The following is a 19,328-nucleotide window of genomic DNA, read 5'->3' as shown; positions in this document are numbered from 1 at the left end:
AAATTGTACAGCTTATACGCATACTCTATTCACAAGTTTCACTCAGATACAGGATGTCCTTGTACAGACATACTTGTTAGCGTAGTTCATAATATGAACATATTATGTTATGATATTTTTAACATGCAACACATGACATTGTTCCATGCAAGTCTTTTTCGGTGCTATCTGTATGTAGCAATATGTTACAGTGTACATGTGTATTATAATTTGGAATATGCATTATATATTTTTCATGTTGTACGTACGTATGTTACTATGTTGCTGTCGCTGCTTATCATCAGAGGCATTTTCATAAAAATTCCCAAACGTATAAAAAGGTGTTTGCTAGCACATTGAAAGAAAAGCAACCCCTCATCCCCTCTTTGTATCTTGTTACCTCTTCATTGATTTATAGTCATTTAAAACCACATTGCCAGCAGTTAGATCTGCTGGGCTTGAGGAGTTATCAGGAGTTATCTAGATCTCCATAGTGACTGCTGAATGGATCTACTGAAGGTATTAATTCTTACCATTATCGGTTTATTTCGGTAACTTTTATTTAATCTCCCTATTTTCAAATGGATTCATGTTTTGACTATCGTATAAACTGAAACCATTCCACACGGGCCTAAACAAGGTGTGTAGGAGTCACTCGTACTACAGAGGTATATTTACAAAGTATTCAGTACATAAGCGCCACGCAAAGAACCCTGGGAGTTTTTGCCAACCTGTGGTCGTCCATGAAGGTGCGGTTAGGTAACCACGTTACCAATTTACTAAATTGATAAGTTAGATAATATGAAACAAGCAGTGTGTAAATAGACGCGTATTGCAGAGTGTATTTTGCGTGTACAATTTGCACATGAAAACTTTACAGAGGAGTGAAAGAGAAATTGTAAAGATACGAGTAGTGTTTGATTAGGGGGGAATGCTATCGTCCACTAAATTACGAAAGAGCTGTATTTGTGTAAGGGGATTTATTTTAGTTTTTTTTTTACATATAATTTCAGGGTGTGTGAAAAGAAGTCATTTTTTTTTTACAGTCAAAGTGTCTACAATTATACGATTAGTATGAGGACATTATTTGTTCTCCTCATATCAGTTACACAGGAGTAAAATGCAAAAACATGAGTTCTGTATGTGTAATAACATGTTAATTCGTAAAATCAGAGCTGAAAATGAATTGGACTTTAAAACCATAATCATTTCGCCTCCCCCTTCTTTTGCTTGGGGGTGGGGGTGTTTTTTAATGTAAAACAACTGCATTCAAACGTACAAAATCAGTGCTGTTGGAATTCTTTTTTAACAGTTTGTGCAATTGCCATCTCCATCGTCCCCCCCCCCCCTCAAAGAAGAAAAAGAGAAAGGAGAAGAAGAACAGGAAGAAAGGTTGGACTAAGTGAAGAAAAAAAAAAGAAAAAATAAGTATGATAAAAACAAAAACAAAAATACATTGAGCAATAATATTCTTGTCCTTCAGTTTACCTACGATCTCATCTGTGATTGGTAATCCCAGTTTAACTATGATTTTATTTTTTTTAAAATGAAACAAATGTCATTTTTGCGAATTTGCAGACGGTATATTCACCACGCCTCGTTCGTAGAAGTAGAAGCGAGACACTTATAGCCTGAATTTACACGGCATGGTGTGTGGTAGCACACATTATACTTTTGTTCTTGTGAGTGTTCTTTTCTCTGGAATAGCCACTTATGCTGTGACAAATTATTAGAAATAAAGCAAATCATTTAAAAAGCCCGACTGCATTTTCCTATTGCATGAAACAATAGATATGTCTATGTAATGAAGGTTGTGGATTGTGTTAGAATATACGAAATGTACAAAATAATGCATTATTACTGTAACATTCTTTTTCCTTGTGAATGGATTTTCTTTATGAAACCAGATTGCTTGGTTTCGATTAACATTAAAAACAAATGCAGTGTTGCCTGAAAATTAAATTGGTTTAGGTAAATTAAATAATGCAAGTACAGTGTATAGGGGCCTGCTTTTTAGTGTTTTCCCCTTTTTCTCTTTTGACCTTGTACGTGTCACTTGAATTTCCAATCCGTAGGTTTGTACGTAAAATGTGTGCCCATTATTCTGACTAATTAGTACAGAAAGGATTAAGGGTAAAAACGACAAACGCCATCTCCCGACGTGTAACCACAGGTTTTGGATTCCGTTATCATGGACGCTTCCCACAAATGTTGTCCAAATATCAATCTTCACCTAAGCACTCACTCGCATGCTAATAGAAAAAAAGGGGGATAGACAAAATAAAAATTGTTGACGCCTTGAGAGCTGTAAATGTCCTTGTTTATCGTGAAACTAGATTTAACTACCCAAGACGAATTCGGATAAGATTGTTTCGATCAAACAGGCCACAGTCTGTCGTAAATCTATGATACCGAGAATATCGTTTATAAAATCATAGCATACACTGTACATTTTAATACTCAGCTATAGCTAGACCACGAAGGAAATCGACAGAAACGTAGACAGAGAAAAACTGCAGAAATCTAACAGTGCTTAAATTTGCATTCCGTACATGACTGGCTCATTACACAACAACAGAGCGGATCAAATCTTAACAGGAAGGGCTGAAGTTCGTCTACTTCATTCCATCAAGGTGAAATCGTGATCCATAACATGCCTAGTTTGTTTGAGGCCGCACAACGTCCACCATTATCATTAACCCGTTTACAGACATTTGCGAGACATTCTTTATACATGGTTAACCACTTGGAAAGGGAAGAAATCTCGCAGGCGACTGGAATAGCTTTATTTGGAGATAGTCGTATGCGTGTTGAGTCATACTTTAAGGTCTGCAAAGTCGAGTTCAGTCCTTTCTAATTTCGAAAAGCCTGATTCTACCCCCATGTACCTACGAAGCCTGGGCAAAATCAATCACGAAACAAAATACCCGTAGTGCTATGTACACTTTCTGTAGGGCTATATTTGTGATATGACTTTTCTTTTGCAGGTTTTCAACCATGAAGTAGGCCTACGTGAAAATTTTCATATAAAGCAACCAAAAACGTGTCAAAAAGTCACCTGTATAATGCATTTCGATTTAAGATTTGGAGTGATCATGAATAGAAGTGATAAGCAACTAGATATGAGTGTGCAAAGATTCAAAGATTTTTTGATTTGGCTTGCCAAAGAGTATGGTTTTTCTACCCCCATTTGCAAAATTAGGGGTAAATCATGCACTTAGATACAGGCCTACTTTACAAACACTAAACTTCAAATTTCGTTTTTCTTATAGATAACTTGGACCCCTTGTTTTATTATATTAATGTTATGTATCATCGGTTACCAAGAGTCAATTTTATTGTCATAAAATTGTTGGCAACCGTTCTGTGTGGAAATTTATAACGGATGTGATTATGTAACAGGTGTTTTATTTATGTGTAATCAAAATTGTAGACAATAAACACCCTGTGTTGTGCCATACGTGTTTATGATTATTATATGTGTGATGATATTCCTGAAAATAACGAAGTGTATAGCAATGCCATGCAGAGAAAAAATCAAATCAAATCAAATCAAATCAAATCAAATCAAATCAAATCAAATCAAACCAAACCAAATCAAATCAAATCAATTCAAACGCCCTGAAGTTATATATTTCATTTCACTGATTTAGGCATTTTCGATATGAATAGTGTTTTTTGAATAATCATTATATAGGAATTTGAAGCTTATTATTTCCTCTTTTGTCTTTTAAAATGACATCTTGACAGTTAATGTTGAAATGTAAAGTTATAAATTCGCGAATCCGTTCATTTTTTGTTACTTTCAAGAGTTAGTTTCAGTCTCAAACTTCAGATTGATTGATTGTCGACGTATGATAGGATCAACAAACAAACGTTTTTATTGTTTCATATTTGTATTGTCATAATTATGTATTCTTTTTTTCAAGTATATGTGACTGTGCATCACAAAACAAACAAAAAGTCGCACGCACTGATTTTGTGTTAGGAATGAAAAAGGTTAAAATAGGTGTACCCTGCCATTTTTTTTTTTAGTTTTTCATAGCTAGTCTTCTACATTATACTAAAGTTTGGGATAATAAAACGAACAGGACCGTGGGTTTTTAGCAGTTTTTTCTCGAACACGTAAAGTCCGCTTTTCATCTCTTTAAAACCCTGTTCATACTCTTCACTTTCAACTCCAATAACTTTGCAAGGAATAATGCTACTGCATTGAACATTGGCATTAATCATTTACAGAATGTGTTAACAAAGCATGCTTAATTTCAGCTGGTAATCTAATAATTCCTTAATTGTTGTTGCTCCGGTGGTTAACATCATGTTTTTTGTTCCATTCATCGCACAGCTAGCACGGCTTGGTAAAGATTAAGCGCTTGAATAGACCCTGTTCTTCAGAGCCTCTTTCCTCAGTTCACACTTTCCAGAATGTGTGCTTTCTTTGCAATATTAGGATAGGTTAGAGTCCATTTAAATTGAGTTGTATATCATTTTGATGCTTAAAGTCTGCTCTTTCAGAATCTGCTCCTTACTAAAAATCCATATCTGGCGACTTTTTGTTGGTTTTGTGATGCAGGGTCCCATAATATGTCCCTTCCACATGGTTGCCTTAATATTTACCAAATGATGATGATGATGATGATAATAATAATAATAATAATAATAATAATAATAATAATAATACCAAATGATACCAAATGTGTTGGTATGCCACCAAAAATATTACCAAAAAAGAGATAATTTGACTTTTTTTAATCATTAGAATCAAAGATTTGATATCTCAGTTACCTCACTCTAGGAGAAAAAGTTGAAACTTTTCAGCTTTTATCAAGCATATGTTGCGGTGCTTTGCATCTCTGCGTTTTGTCTCAAATCTTAGTCGTCGGCGTGCTTTATTCCATCTTATTTCCAAAGACATTGTTCCTGCTGTCCCTGCTGTCGGTTTTTGAAAAGGCTTTCTAAATGGTGAATCAGATTAGTTGATTTGGTTTACGATTTTAAATTCTCACTCTGTACATCTGAAGCCGTATGCGTCTTTAATATGATTTTTCTTTAATGAGATAACTTTTTTTCTTTTCTTTAAAGCAAGAAGCCGTCAGATGAGACAATTTCGAAGATGGCAATTTGCTCCCGACAAACGGCATTCTGAAACTCAAGAGATTGTGGCCTTCCTTGAATTTTACTTAATGGCGAGTTTTCATTCATATTGTATTCTTCGAGTGCAATTATTCTTTTTACGAATGATCAAAAGATCATCTTGAAAAAATAAAGCCAAATATCCCGATCGACATAGAAGTGTAGACAGAGAGCAAACAAAATATCATTGGCAAAAGTTTTTAGTTTCATGATTTTCAGTTTGTTTATTTGTTTGAATTTACTTACAACATTTATCGGTCTTATTTGTAGTCAAACATTGCAAATTGATTTTACTCACTCATTGACTTTGTATGTCATGTACTGGTCTTGTTCTCCTGCTTGGGATACTAGATATGCCTAAGCTTTGAGACTTCATATCATGCCGATTTATTTTTGTCTAAAAACACACACACACAGAAGTATCATTAATATCATGTTATACGACATGCGTGTTTCTGTCTTTCTTTGATTAGAACAATTTAATAGAATGTTGTTGTAAAATGTTAAAGCAACAGCCAAAAACTGTCAGCAGAAATGTAAAGTAGAGGGGTAGGCAATAAAAGGGTATTCGACTTTCCTTTGACACTGCTGTTCATGCAGCTCACTACTTGTTTGGTTCAGATTATTCCTCTTCAGTTCAATCTATTTTCATAATTCCATATTTCTCGAAGTAATAACAGATTCTTTGACATTGGTACAAGAAATAAGAATGCAAAATGTATACAATCATGTATTTCAATTGATTGTACATTACAAAATAAATAACGTACTGAACACAAAATTCAAACTGTCGTGTTATGGTATAAAGGTGTCTTAGCGAGGTAACAGAAATAATATGTGGCCAACATAAAAGCTAGCTTGTAAAACTACAGGTCCTAACATTCATAGGTGTGAAAATTACAGAGAATAGATATCAATCCCTTGGTCAGCTAAAATTATTTCAATAAAAAAAATCAATTTTGAAATGTGGAATCATGTAGACCACATGTTGCTACGACCTATCTGTCGAATGAATTTGTATATTCCGTGATATACATGTGATGATAGGAAATATAATATGAAATGTCGTAATGAGATGTCATGGATGGCGTTCTCTTAACGAAGGATGGTTCAACGAAAGTCAGCGTTTCGTTAACGAAGTTTGAGGAACGTCTTCGTTGCGTCGACGATGGTTTGACGAATGTCATCATTACGTCGTCGAGTCCTTAACAATACCGCTAACGATGCTCTTTTTCCTGTAACACCGTGTAAAATCTAGAGACACCAAAGTGGCTCTTCCTATCATAATCATACATTACAGAAAAGTTCTTGACTGACTTATTGGTAATAATGTCATGATCTAATCCATTTGCATATATACGTGCTTGCTGCTAATATCAGTGTGAAATTATACTTTCAACTTCCGTAATTTTCTCATGCATTCGCCGATTATGTTGACAACTCTGTAGATGCCATTAAATTTGTTTCATCTTCTTCTTCTAATTAGGCCATTCCACTTAAAATGAAGTGGTCTTCTTTCATAATGTTTGTACGTCTGCTTGGTCATTGTTAATTGTCTCCCACAGTCATGAACCAGGTGGCATAGTAATAACCATTGATGGACGAGCACAGCCATGTGACAGCAGCTTTACACACATTGAACAAGATCATTCTCTACCCATCCCCACCCATACAAAATATTAATGATTATGACAATGATAGTGATCATGAAATGATGATAGTAATAATGATAATAATAACAACAATAACAGAAGTAGTAGTAGTAATAATAATTCGTAAATCGTAATATATATATATATATATATATATATATATATACAACCTGCTGAATCTCTATATGTTGATTTCATTTCTGAATATGCTTTACATATTTGTCTCAATATCATAATAGTAACTGTATTTTACCATATGTTATTGTAACTGTATTGTTTAACCATTTTTGGGACTACATATTATGATACAGCTATTGCGTATACATGAACAAAAAACAACAACAACAACAATAGTAATAATAGTAATACTAGTAATAAAGAATTTCATAGAGAAACAGAAGGTGATCGATAATCTCTCACTGATCACCAAAAGTGCATGTGTATGACTGTTGCCGTATCGCTATGCTCGACGTTATATTGAACATGTCATTGTACTATTTAACAAATTTGACACTGTCGAAATCGGAGGATTGTGTAACAAAAAGTCCTTACGGTAGATGCATTGTTTTGGAGCAACCTTTATACGCCATTCACCGATTGCGTGTTGCATGGTAGTTGACGAAATACCACCGGTGTGCTTATTTAGGTCACAATAGTCCATAATTATCAACTGAGTTTTTATTACGTGCAACACCACTGATCCACCGCTATAAATGAAATGCGAAAAATAAACAAACAATTGATTTCCCCTGTACGGTTTAGATTTACAATAGTCTTTCGAAGAAGGCGAAAATCTACCCCTCCCCCTGACATTCATTCATCTTCTTGACAGGTTTCCGTGATACAAAAGGTACGCTCACTTAATGGGTTCATTCATCACAGAATTAAATAACCTGGGGAAGTCTTTCAATTAGACTTTAAAACCAAATCTAAATGCTTTCAGGTTGAAAATGAAAAGAAAGGAAATGAACCAGGATGAATATCTTAACGAGGGATATATGACAAATTAAAGAACATCCACGCATTCGTTTTCGTTCTAACTCTTTCAAGGCATGTTAGGCAAGTGGCCTAGCTTTCAATGGTTTTGATGATTCTTTATAAACCTTTCATCTGACAAAACTGACGGACTAACGAGAGTCATTTAATTATTTCCTCGAGGAAAATCTCTCCGGATGTTGGTTTTGTTTTGTCTGTTATTTTTTCTCACATATATTATGACTTATAAAGAAAAAAAAAAGCTGAATGGAAAACCTCAACACAAGTCTCTCTACAACCCTACTGGTTAATTATTGTTAAGAATAAGTAGGCAGGAAAAGGAGTAGATGGTATCTCTTTGTGCTTGTTATAGTTTCTAGTAAGTGTAAACTTACTAAAAACTACAGTATGACAAGCACAAAAGGGTGGCTGTATATGGCGCTTCGGTGGGCAGATTCCTGTCACCTGTAGCTTGACAACTTGTGAACTCCTATGATAAATTCAATCAGAATTTCCAGTGGAGAATCAATTCAATCAATTAAGATATGTCAATTCAGATTTAGTCGAAACTGGGATTAAATTAATTGCAATCACACCAATAAATTGTAAATGACAACACAATTTAGAATCACTTGACAATAATAGCGCATGAATTATTCGTGTACTTTTTGCTTGTGTTTATGTGTGTATGTGTGTCTTTGCACAAAATTGTGAATCATCAAGAAACCGCATATAAAGTGGGCTCGCCCTATGTAGCAGAACAACTATTATAAAGGTAAAGATACAGATATAGATACATAAAGTATGCATACATTACATTTTCAGAAAACTATTTCCGATGCACGGATATTCCATAACGTTTTTTGGTTAGCCGCACTTGCTCCACTAAAATTTGCCGACTAGATCGCCGGGTGTGATTTTCGTCCAAGACTTTTGTTTTTAGATCCCCAATATGCACAGAATTTATCATTGTTCACTTGGTATATACGAAAAGAGAGAATTATAATGAAAAAAAAAAGACGCTAGAAGGGACATTACATATGAATATTTTGTAGGGATATGAAGAAAATTGTTTGTTTGCTGCTATTGTTAATCAAGTCGGAAATGTCTTCTCGCTGAGGGTCAATACCGCCTTCATTAGTGCAGCGTGTTTTAACACTGATTGGGAACAGCAAGATAACATTCATTCTATCCCTCCACATTGTTTCTAAGCAATTTGGTAATATGAAAATTTCATAGAATAACAAAACAACATGAAAAACAACTGAATATCAAAAAGGGAACTGATCTATTCCTTTTTCCTTATTGTTAATGTATTTCTTCAATCACGTTTTTGGGGGTGTCACTTTTTTTTTCTTTTGTAGCTCTGTCCATACCTAAAGGAGAGAGAGAGTCAACGGAATTTCACAATCATAAAAATGCGACTGTCACAACGATGACAGAAGAGAAACATGCCACTGAGATCAGTGATGTCTGATAACTTGCTTTTGTTGTTGCTTCGATGTGTTGTTTTGGAAACCACAACACGACGTCCTTTCGGATTCCCCATCTATTAATCCGGCCAAGTATCAGTTAGTGGCTTGAGAGTAGCCAACTTTTTATCGTAAATGCCAGGATTTTTCGGCCATTAATTTGGAGGAATTACATGACGTGTTGTTGCAAAATATGGAGCTTTGTTTCCCGGATGCCGAGACATTTTCGCCGTATATGCGGACGCAGCCTTAGCCGGTGTAATGGTCTAAAGATCACGAATTTATTATATTTCATCAAATTTGCAAAGGTCGCATAACTCAGAATGGTTAATTGTCAATTTAATTTCATTCATGGCGTATTGCGAGAAGTGCTAAAAGCACTGCGGTATGACCTTTTTATAGAAGAGCTTTTAGTTATGGTTTATATGTTAGTTATTTTTCTTTCAGAATAAAGTAAATTTGGAAAAGGAAAAAGAAATATCTTGTCATTTATAAGGAAATTGATTCGTGTGAAGAAGGCATGTTTCAGCGTTATAGCATGATGTCAGATTGATAAAAGATAAAAAGGTTTTCACTTTTTTATCTTTATTCATATGTGTTTTCATGCCACACGGTCGATGTTTCCGTGTGTGTTGATGTCAATGCAGATCATTATTCATTATTCGGAATCCAGTGGGGTGGCTGACGACGATAATTGCGTAAAAACTGCGATACGAAACTAGTAAAAAAGCAAAAACTTCCTTTTAGAGTAGAAGTAATTGAAGGATACGGTCTGTCACAACTTTCCTTGTATCCTGTCTTCAACTGTGGGGGAATATCCATATTTCGATAGCAAACCTGTTATTAAAGTGAGCAGTGGCTTCAGTACACTGCAAAAAAAATAGGGTGATAAATATGAAACTCTGAGCTAGTGTTAAATTTCCGGTGCTCATTTGTGGTATTAAATTAAGACCTCCGGGTGTCACTTCAAAATATAAAACTTATTTTTAGATACGTAATTAGTTACTGTTCTTTGTGTTGATTTTGAACTTTGATTTTGAACAAAACGAACAAGAACTTGGTTTTTGAAAAAAAAGAAGAAGCCGTAAACACATTTACACCACAGTAACACCAGTTGGTGTGGTATCCTATTGACACTAACACCAGCAATGTCAAATAAACACCATGTAGTGTCATTGTTGAATCAATACCAGCACAGTGTCAAAAATATCACCAGTTAAAGTGTCAAATTGTCACCACAACATGCCAGGTGAACACTTTTCAACACCATCACAACATCCTTAACTACACCTGTCAATGTGGTCCTCTATTGACACTTAATCGGTGTTAGATTTGACACCAATGGTGTTAAATCTAACACCGATCTTTTTGCAGTGTAGTAGGCCCACATATACTTGCTACTTACTACGCAGATCATCTGCGTATTTGCAATTATGGAGTTTTCTCTCGAATATCATCTTGATGTCATGATAACGTCATGATTTGCAGTTGTTTTTTTTTTCTTTTTGATTCAGCTTATTACCGTTCGCATGTACATGCTGATTCATTTTACAAAAGTTAGATTACAGTGGGGTTTATTTTTGTTTGGCAGGACTGTGTATGAGACTCCTCACTATATTCCGGAGAAATTAGGGCTGAAAATGGAAAAAAAAAATCTTTAAAAAAGAATGAGAATGTTTCACTAATGCTTATCCCTTAGTCCAACTTCAAGGCCTCCAATGTTTTCAATTTCCAATTATTCTGAAGCATGTTCTTTACAAGATTATGAGATGGAACACTGCTGTAAACGGTTTCATTGTCAATCCCAAAATACTTCAACAGTTTCCACCTAAATTTGTGAAGGAAAGTATATTTCAGCACATGTAATAATTGATAATCTACACAAAGAAAATGATATCAGGGTGTTTTGATGACTGAAAGCAATCGATCTTCGCAAAACTTTTCTCCAAGCTTTGCCGCTTTTCGCATAATGTTTTTGGGTTTTTGTTTTTTTGGTCGTTTTTCTTTTTCCTCGTATCCGAACTTTCAGACGAGTTATCTCAAAACAGTGTTTGTCTGCTGCCGAGGTCTCACGCTTTCTTCGAGAGGATCGTGTAAAAAAAAAATTAAGCCAACATTTGAGAAATGTAAAATCTACCATATTCAGCTAAATGAATGTCGGCGACTCTCTTCAGTCCTTTCATGATCGCGAATCACACGAGTAAATTCTAAAGCCCTGTGTGGACATGTATTCTGCAGTTGTCCGTTTTCCTGTATTCATCTGCTTGTGTGTTTGTCTGTTTATATTATTATTATTATTATTATTATTATTATTATTATTATTATTATTATTATCATCATCATCATTGTTATTATTATTATCATTTATTCGGCAATTCAACATACATGTACAATACAAGCGGACATAAAATACAAACAGAAAATCGTATTACATGATACAAAAATTGTGGTGATTCCAGGTGCATGCCGCTGGTTGCCAGGGGAGGAAAAGGCAAACTTAATCACCGAGGCTCGAGACTTTCCTCCCCGACCAGTGCATGCACCCAGAATCAGCTATATCAATGTAAAACAGTTACAAACATTATCAAAATTTGATAATGTTTGTAACTGTTTTACATTATTTAATAATACATTATTACACAAAAATGCACTGAATTCAAACACAGATGTAACTAAAACTATCACTGATTATGACCGATGCCCCACCCTGACCTGATGGTGTTAGCTCATCCAGCAAAACTGGTGATTTGATATTCTTAAAAAATAACCCAAACAAACAAACAAACAAATAAATGTATCATTGTGGTACCATGGCAGCACATTGCCAACGATGATCAAAAATATATTCTGCTCGTTTTAAAACTGAACATCCTTTCCAAAATCTCAATGCAGAAACCCAACCAATGGTGTGAGCAAATCACTGGTATATTTTTTTCCCTAAAAATACGGTTGCCGTGGCAACACATTGTCTAAGACCGACATGTGACAAAAGTTGCACAGTCATAAGAAAACAGCCATATAAAATATCAAACCTAAACTCAAATACTGTAAACTGAGAGAGTGTTCAGTGCACAATTAACTGTATACTTTGGATACAAAAAAACGCGATTACTATAACAATATATTGCTTTAACACTGAAAAAAAAAAATGCAAACCTACTGTGTACGTACTATTCCGGACATATACCAAACCCTAAGTCAAATGCCTATAAAACCAGAGCCACACACTTCAGGGCACATTGTCTGTACATTTACATACTATGGTGGTCCCACATGCCAAAATACAAAACTGAACCACATTTTCATTATTTTCAATTAATCTGTTTAAAAATACACTTTTACCATATGATACACATTGTATAACAATATCAGAAAACAAAATTTGCATATCTTATACACACTAACTACAACAAACAAATGTATGAAATTTTATGTAAAATGCTCTTAAGATCGAGGAAGCCAAATCAATCACACATTTTCACACAATTTACATAATAGCTGCCGCTGCCATGGCAACGCATTATGCGATCCTCAAAAAAAAAGAGGTGTTATATACTATTATACTACCCATGATAGCGGCCACATGCCAATCCTATGGGTTGTTGTTGTTGTTTCGGTTTGTTTGTGTGTATGGTTTTTTTTTCTGTTGCCGTTGTTTGTTTGTTTGTTTGTTTTTTTCTTTTAATAAACCCTGAAAAATTGCCGATGATATTATCTAGTGTTCGGTTGTATTAGTATACTTCCAGGAAATGTTCTCAAACAATTGCGTCACGTTACGAGTTGCTCATATAATGCTATATATTTGTATCATTTTGTTTTATTTTTTGTCAGGAATATAAGCAAGAAGAGGGTGATATATCATGAAGAGTTGAGTAAACTCTGAAACTTGATTACATATTTGAGCACATTGTGAGGTCAAGCAGTATGTTCTCTCTATTTCATTTGTCTTTCTTCAATACCTGTTAACATGTAAGAAAGGGAAACAACTCATCATTTCAAAGAAAAGAGAATGCAGTGAGAGCTAGAATGATTCAGTTTTGCCCAGGATTTTTCTGAAAATGTTTGGATATAAATTTTAACGTCGCGATGGTTGGGTTCAACGAATGAGCAAACATTCGAACTGCTCCGGGGACTTTCTTTCTCGTCCAAAGACACGCTCGCCCTGTCAGGAACATCTGCAGTAGTTACACCTGTTCGCGTTTTTATCTCTATCTGTGGAATACTCACGTAGTGTCGTCACAAGAGGCAATGGGACCCTAGCCAGACGTGACTGGATGTTGCCAGTTCAGTTCTCCCGGAACTCTTACTAACCCTACTCAACTGAGATGTGAGAGAGCAATCCAGCCGAGATTCATGTCAGAAACATAGGCCATTCGGTAGCTTCCTCTATAACATTTTGATCAAACGTGATATATCTGCATGTATAGTTCAGAGAATGATATATATTCCAAGATCTTCAAATCAAACGCGGGCTGCTGTCAGTAATGCTTAATACTTAACAAGACACTCTTAGGTCTGGAAGGAATATTGCTATTTTGCTATTGCACATAAATTCTGTCCACATGTAGACCCTTCGTATTACACTGTATATTCTCAGTACTAATATGTTAAAAATGCGCATTTATATAGAATATATATAGTATGTACTATTATATACATTTAAATGCCAAAGTCACAATGCTTTAAAGCTATTATCCACTTGTAGGGAATTGATGGAGGTTAGCTTGGCTACTCTTTGAGTTTTACAGCACGGGGTGGATAAAATCGCTTAAAATAATCTTGAAAATGTAACTCTAACCCCAACGACTCATCAGTGACATCACAATCATAGTATATGAATAAAGAATTTGTATCTGTTAGGTACAAAGAATGAAAGTCCGTGATTCCAAATTTTAAATCACTAAAGTTCGCAATATTTCATGACGTATTTGCGAGAATGTATTTTTGTTCCATTTACTACAGCATCGCAAAAACAAAATACTGCAAGGCGAATGTCTTTTATTTTTTTTTTTTTTTTGGGGGGGGGGGGGTGGCATGAGATATTTCCATGTGATTTGCTACACAAGTTATTACCAAAGTAGACTGAGAATGACAATTAGCCCAACACAATTGTCATTGTCAATTGAATGCATATCTACAGCTTTGTATTCAAACACGTGGAATATTCCTGGTTCTGAAAATTACCATCATTAGTACGAGATCAATTCCTTTCAATTGTTAATTTCAAGTAAGAATTATCTCCGATCAGCATCTGGGAATCTACACCCTACAATCAATGTTTCTTTGTAGGTTTCTCATATTTCACATGTTTGTTTTAATTGCTGTATTCAACACTTCACCCATAAAATTGTATGTTATTTTTATGGTTCATTTCTTGAAACGTGGAATATGGAACGATAAAGACAAACAGATAAACAAACAAAGATCATGAAATTATCCTTCGTTTGTGATAACTATCTCCCTACATAATCATAGTCAATAATTGCCCATAAAAACGGTCTCTGCATTCCAATCATTTCCTAAAACTGTTATATAAAGTGTTCCCTCTTCAATATTCAACATAAGGTCTCAATATACATGTTTATATATATATATATATATATATATATATACATGTTTATATATATATATATATATATATATATATATATATATATATAAACTTTAAACGTTCTGTCACGTGTGAGTTACATAATAATGCATGTACATTTTGTCTAATTACGCCTACACTTTGTTAGATTTTGTATGACTGTATTGACAATGGAATGCATCAGACATGAAGCTGAACTGAACTGGACATGCTGGAGTTTAAAACACACACACACCTACATACGAGTATTTGGTTCTTTCAATTCAGTTCAATTCAATTCAAATGAAATTCGATTTCCAATGACACATGTTTGTTGTCGTACAAATTCAATGAAAACAAAGCCTACAATGCATTTTTAAAAATGCATAATTTATGGAACTAATTGTTCAAAATAACTGTTCAAAATAATTGCGTTAATTTGCTGAATGCAGAATGCTTTAAAGTGTTGCACATACAATTGTGTAGTTATTATACATAAGCATAAGTGTATATAAATAATATATATTTCATTTCTAAAATGTATAAATGTTAAATTATGGACGATGGGATAGAAACTGATCTGCATCAGAAGTACAACTTGTGAATAGGTTATATATGTTTGATTTAAAAGTAACAAATACAAGAGAGGTGCGTTGGCAGCTATAAATTTCGTCGTCAGCAACCAAAGGTAGTAATCCGTAACCATTAGTCAAACATCATTGAAGAAAAATTATATGAGAAGATACCTCAGATAAAACATATGATTCATCTGACATATATACCTTTGCTATTCTGTAAGCAGTCACAAAAAGTTGGTGCAGGAGCCCCGTCTTGTAAAATGGGATCCTACTTTCTATTAATAAATACTGGGATAGAATCGAATCCTCGTGGGATTAATTTGTATGAAGCAAAGTCATTATGAGAGCAGACTGTTAGAAAGAAAAATGTAAAGCAAAAGTTGCAACCATTCACAGTTGCGGCTTTCTATAAGTAGTTCATCGTCCCCTAAGACCCATCTTGGATACTAGCCATCTTTGACAGGCGTTTCAAGCTGAAGTATCTTACATTGCTGAACAACATAAGTGGTGGCGCTGTGGCATAGTGGATAAGACTCCCGACTCCCAATCGGAGGACCCGAGTTCGATTCCCGCCCAGTGCTTACGTCCTTGGACAAGATGTTTTAACCCACCATGTCCCTCTCGACCCAGGTGTATAAATGGGTACCTGGCAACGCTATAGGGTAATAATAATGGCAGGGCCTTCTGGTAAAGCAGTGGCAACAATGAAGAGGCTACCCTGGATGAATAAGACCTTATTATTTCCTCTGTTTGCTTGCCTGCTTTTTGATTGATTGTTTGTTTGTTTGTTTGTTTGTTTGTGATTTTTTTTTTTTGAGATTGTGTCCATTTTCTGTTGGAAATTCTTGCATCATTATGCAAACGGTGGCTACCAGTATATTAACAACGCAGAGTATACGTGCATGTTTTTAAAACAGAATGAGATCGCTGGCACCAGGCGTGAAGGAGAAAAAGATTAAGGTCTGGATCCTACATTCCCTATGATGGTGATAAGTGATAATAATGATGACAGTAATGTCGTCATTATTGTATTTCAACTATGATAATTATTGGCCACCATTACAATCATTGTGGCATTATTAGCAAATGCTTAGATATCTTGTTATTGATACTGTCGTTTTCATTATTATAAATCAATTACTAATTATGCAATCGTTTCATTGACAATTAATGCAAATGATTCATTTATCATTCTTTTTTTTCTGTAATGGAAAATGCAATCGTTTACTATGTAATTGACTATAGTCGTTTGCAATCAATCATCTTATTATGCAATCGTTTAACTGTCAATAAATGCAAATGATCTCTTTACCATTCTTTTTTTTCTAAAATGGAAAAACGAACCGAATTGATTGTCAATCGTTTGCAATAAATTATCAGTTATGGAATATTTTAACTGACAATCAATGAAGATTATTCTTTCACAAATCTCTTCTTCTGTAATTGAAAAAATGCATATATATATATATACATATATATATATACATAAGCATAATTCTACTTACCTTTCAGCTCGTTTATTCGTTTGTTATTTTACGTATCCGAATATCTGTTGATATTTGTTTCTCATGTAAACAATTCCATTACTAGGTCAGTGGTCAAATTATACTACGAGTATATACATGTAGTAGTTTCTGTGGTATGATTATTCTCGCTGTTAATGATTTTGCTTAGATATCTGTTCTTTCCCCGTTTGTCCGGTTTTTTTTTTATCGTTCTTTAAATGAATTGCTTAACAATGTTTATGGTTTGAAAAAAAAAGCTATTCAAAGCTTCTCTGGGACATCCATTAGATATAATGTGTACATCTATGTGCACAAACATTATACTAGAAAACTAGAAAAGTCACTATGGCGACTGGTATGCCTCCGCCATAATGCACGATTCGCCCAATAGGTGTATAGTAAAATGTCTTCACAATGTGTGATGACAGTTTCACATAACTGGCAAAACATTGAAATGACAGGTTTGTCAGAAATGTCTTGAATGTTCACTTTCCTTGAACTAGGTTTGCTTTAATTGTCTAAGAGCACAGGTACATGTACAAGTATTTGGGGAATTGAGGATTTTTACTTTTTACTTTTACCCTTATATAAGTTAATGCATTAAATAATTTTCAAGGTATGAAGAAAAAGTGTAATTTTTTAAGGAGTTGACCTTGACCTTTGACCCCGACTATTGACCCATGACCCCTAAATTCCCTAGCTAATCCCTGCCAGTCAATGCATGCGTATGTACCAAGTTCCATGAAGATACATTGAACCATTTGCAAGAAAAGTGACTTTATAACATTTTCACCTGACCTTTGACCTTTTGTCCTTTTACCTTATGACATGAAACTCTCTCTGGAGAATCAATAGGCAGTAGTACATGTCTACACTAAGTTTAAAGAAAATACCTTTGGGCATTGCATAGATATGGGGGAAATAGCAACATTTTAGCATTTCACCTTGACCTTTTGACCTTTGACCTCTTGCCAATTTCACTAAAAAACTACTCAACTAATTGCCCCATCATACTTCATCCTTGGACCAAGTTTGGTGAAAGTTGCTTCATCCAGTTTTGAGTTATCACGTAAACAGATAAATTTTAGGATTTTACCTTGATCTTTGACCTTAGACCTCTGTCCGATTTCACTCAAAAACTAATCAAGCAATTGTCCCATCATACATCACCCTCAGACAAAGTTTGGTGAAATTTGCTTTATCCAGTCTTGAGTTATGGCGTAAACAGATACAATTTCATGATTTGACCTTGACCTTTGACCTTGGCCTTTAGCCCTTTAGCCGATTTCACCCAAAATCTAATCAAGTAATTGCCCCATCATACTTTATACTTGGACCAAGTTTGGTAAAATTCCAGTCAATATTACTCAAGTGATCGCGTAAACGAATGCGGACGGACGTACGTACGGATGGACGGACAACCCGAAAACATAATGCCTCCGGCACCACTTCGTGGCGGAGGCATAAAAATGTATTATGCACTTTCAGTTGATTATAAACAATATTGAAACATGATAGAAAGTGGGAGAGAGAAAAAGATGTAGTGAGGTGTAGGATAGAAGACTGGCATTGAGAGAAGAAGAGGGGTACTCTACGTCATAATAACTAAAGGTATACAAATTCAATAAACCTGCTGTCGTGGAAGGAAGTTTTACTGTGCCTATCATGGATGGTGATATTTGTAGATCTCTTTACAATGACAGAATAATTCTTGAAGTTTGTGTATATGCTTAAAACTTTCTGAGTGAAATTAAATTGAGCAATCAAACCAGTGTCTTTGAGACAACCAAATGAAGGGGATGACAATAGAGATCGTTCCCTTCCCCAAGTGCTCCCAAACGTACGCGGTGCCTCATTGTGGGTAGCATATAGGCCCGAATTCACGAAGGTGGTACAAATGAAACCATGGTTTAAACCATGGACAAAAACCATGGACCGCCAAATGTCGCATTGAATATTTCGTTACGAAATCAGTCATTTCGTCGATGAAATGATTATTTTGTAACGAAATGACAACATTTTGTAACTAAATGAACATTTCGTCCACGAAATGATAATAACGTTAACGAAACGGTCATTTTGTCGACGAAATGACCAATTTTGTAACGAAATATTCTGTGCGACACTTGGCGCTCCATGGTTTTTGTCCATGGTTTAAACCATGGTTTCACTTGTACCACCTTCGTGAATTCGGGCCATAGTGTCTAATTTCTTTCACTATATATATGAATATATATATATATATATATATATATATATATATATATATATATGTATATATATACACATATATATATCTATATATATATATATATAATATGTATATATATATATATATATATAATATGTATATATATATATATATATATATATATATATATATATATATATAGTGCTCGATGCCGCGAATGCATAACTTTATTTTATATGGTAGGACCTATAATAATGCGATGTGATGAAATAAT

General features: G+C 34.6%; 1 protein-coding gene across 1 annotated transcript in view; it reads left to right on the top strand.

Moving 5' to 3' along the window:
• Window positions 1-19,328, top strand: part of LOC139736500 (homeobox protein Hox-B7-like) — a 35,370-nt gene that overhangs the window by 1,504 nt on the left and 14,538 nt on the right. The window lies entirely within an intron of this gene.

This window comes from Diadema antillarum, unplaced genomic scaffold (genome assembly GCF_040938485.1).
Source record: "Diadema antillarum isolate AM-2024a unplaced genomic scaffold, OU_Dant_1.0 seq00000649_RagTag, whole genome shotgun sequence".
Lineage (NCBI taxonomy): Eukaryota > Metazoa > Echinodermata > Echinoidea > Diadematoida > Diadematidae > Diadema > Diadema antillarum.
The sequence above is the reverse complement of the archived record's forward strand: the minus strand, read 5'-3'. Positions and strand labels throughout refer to the sequence as shown.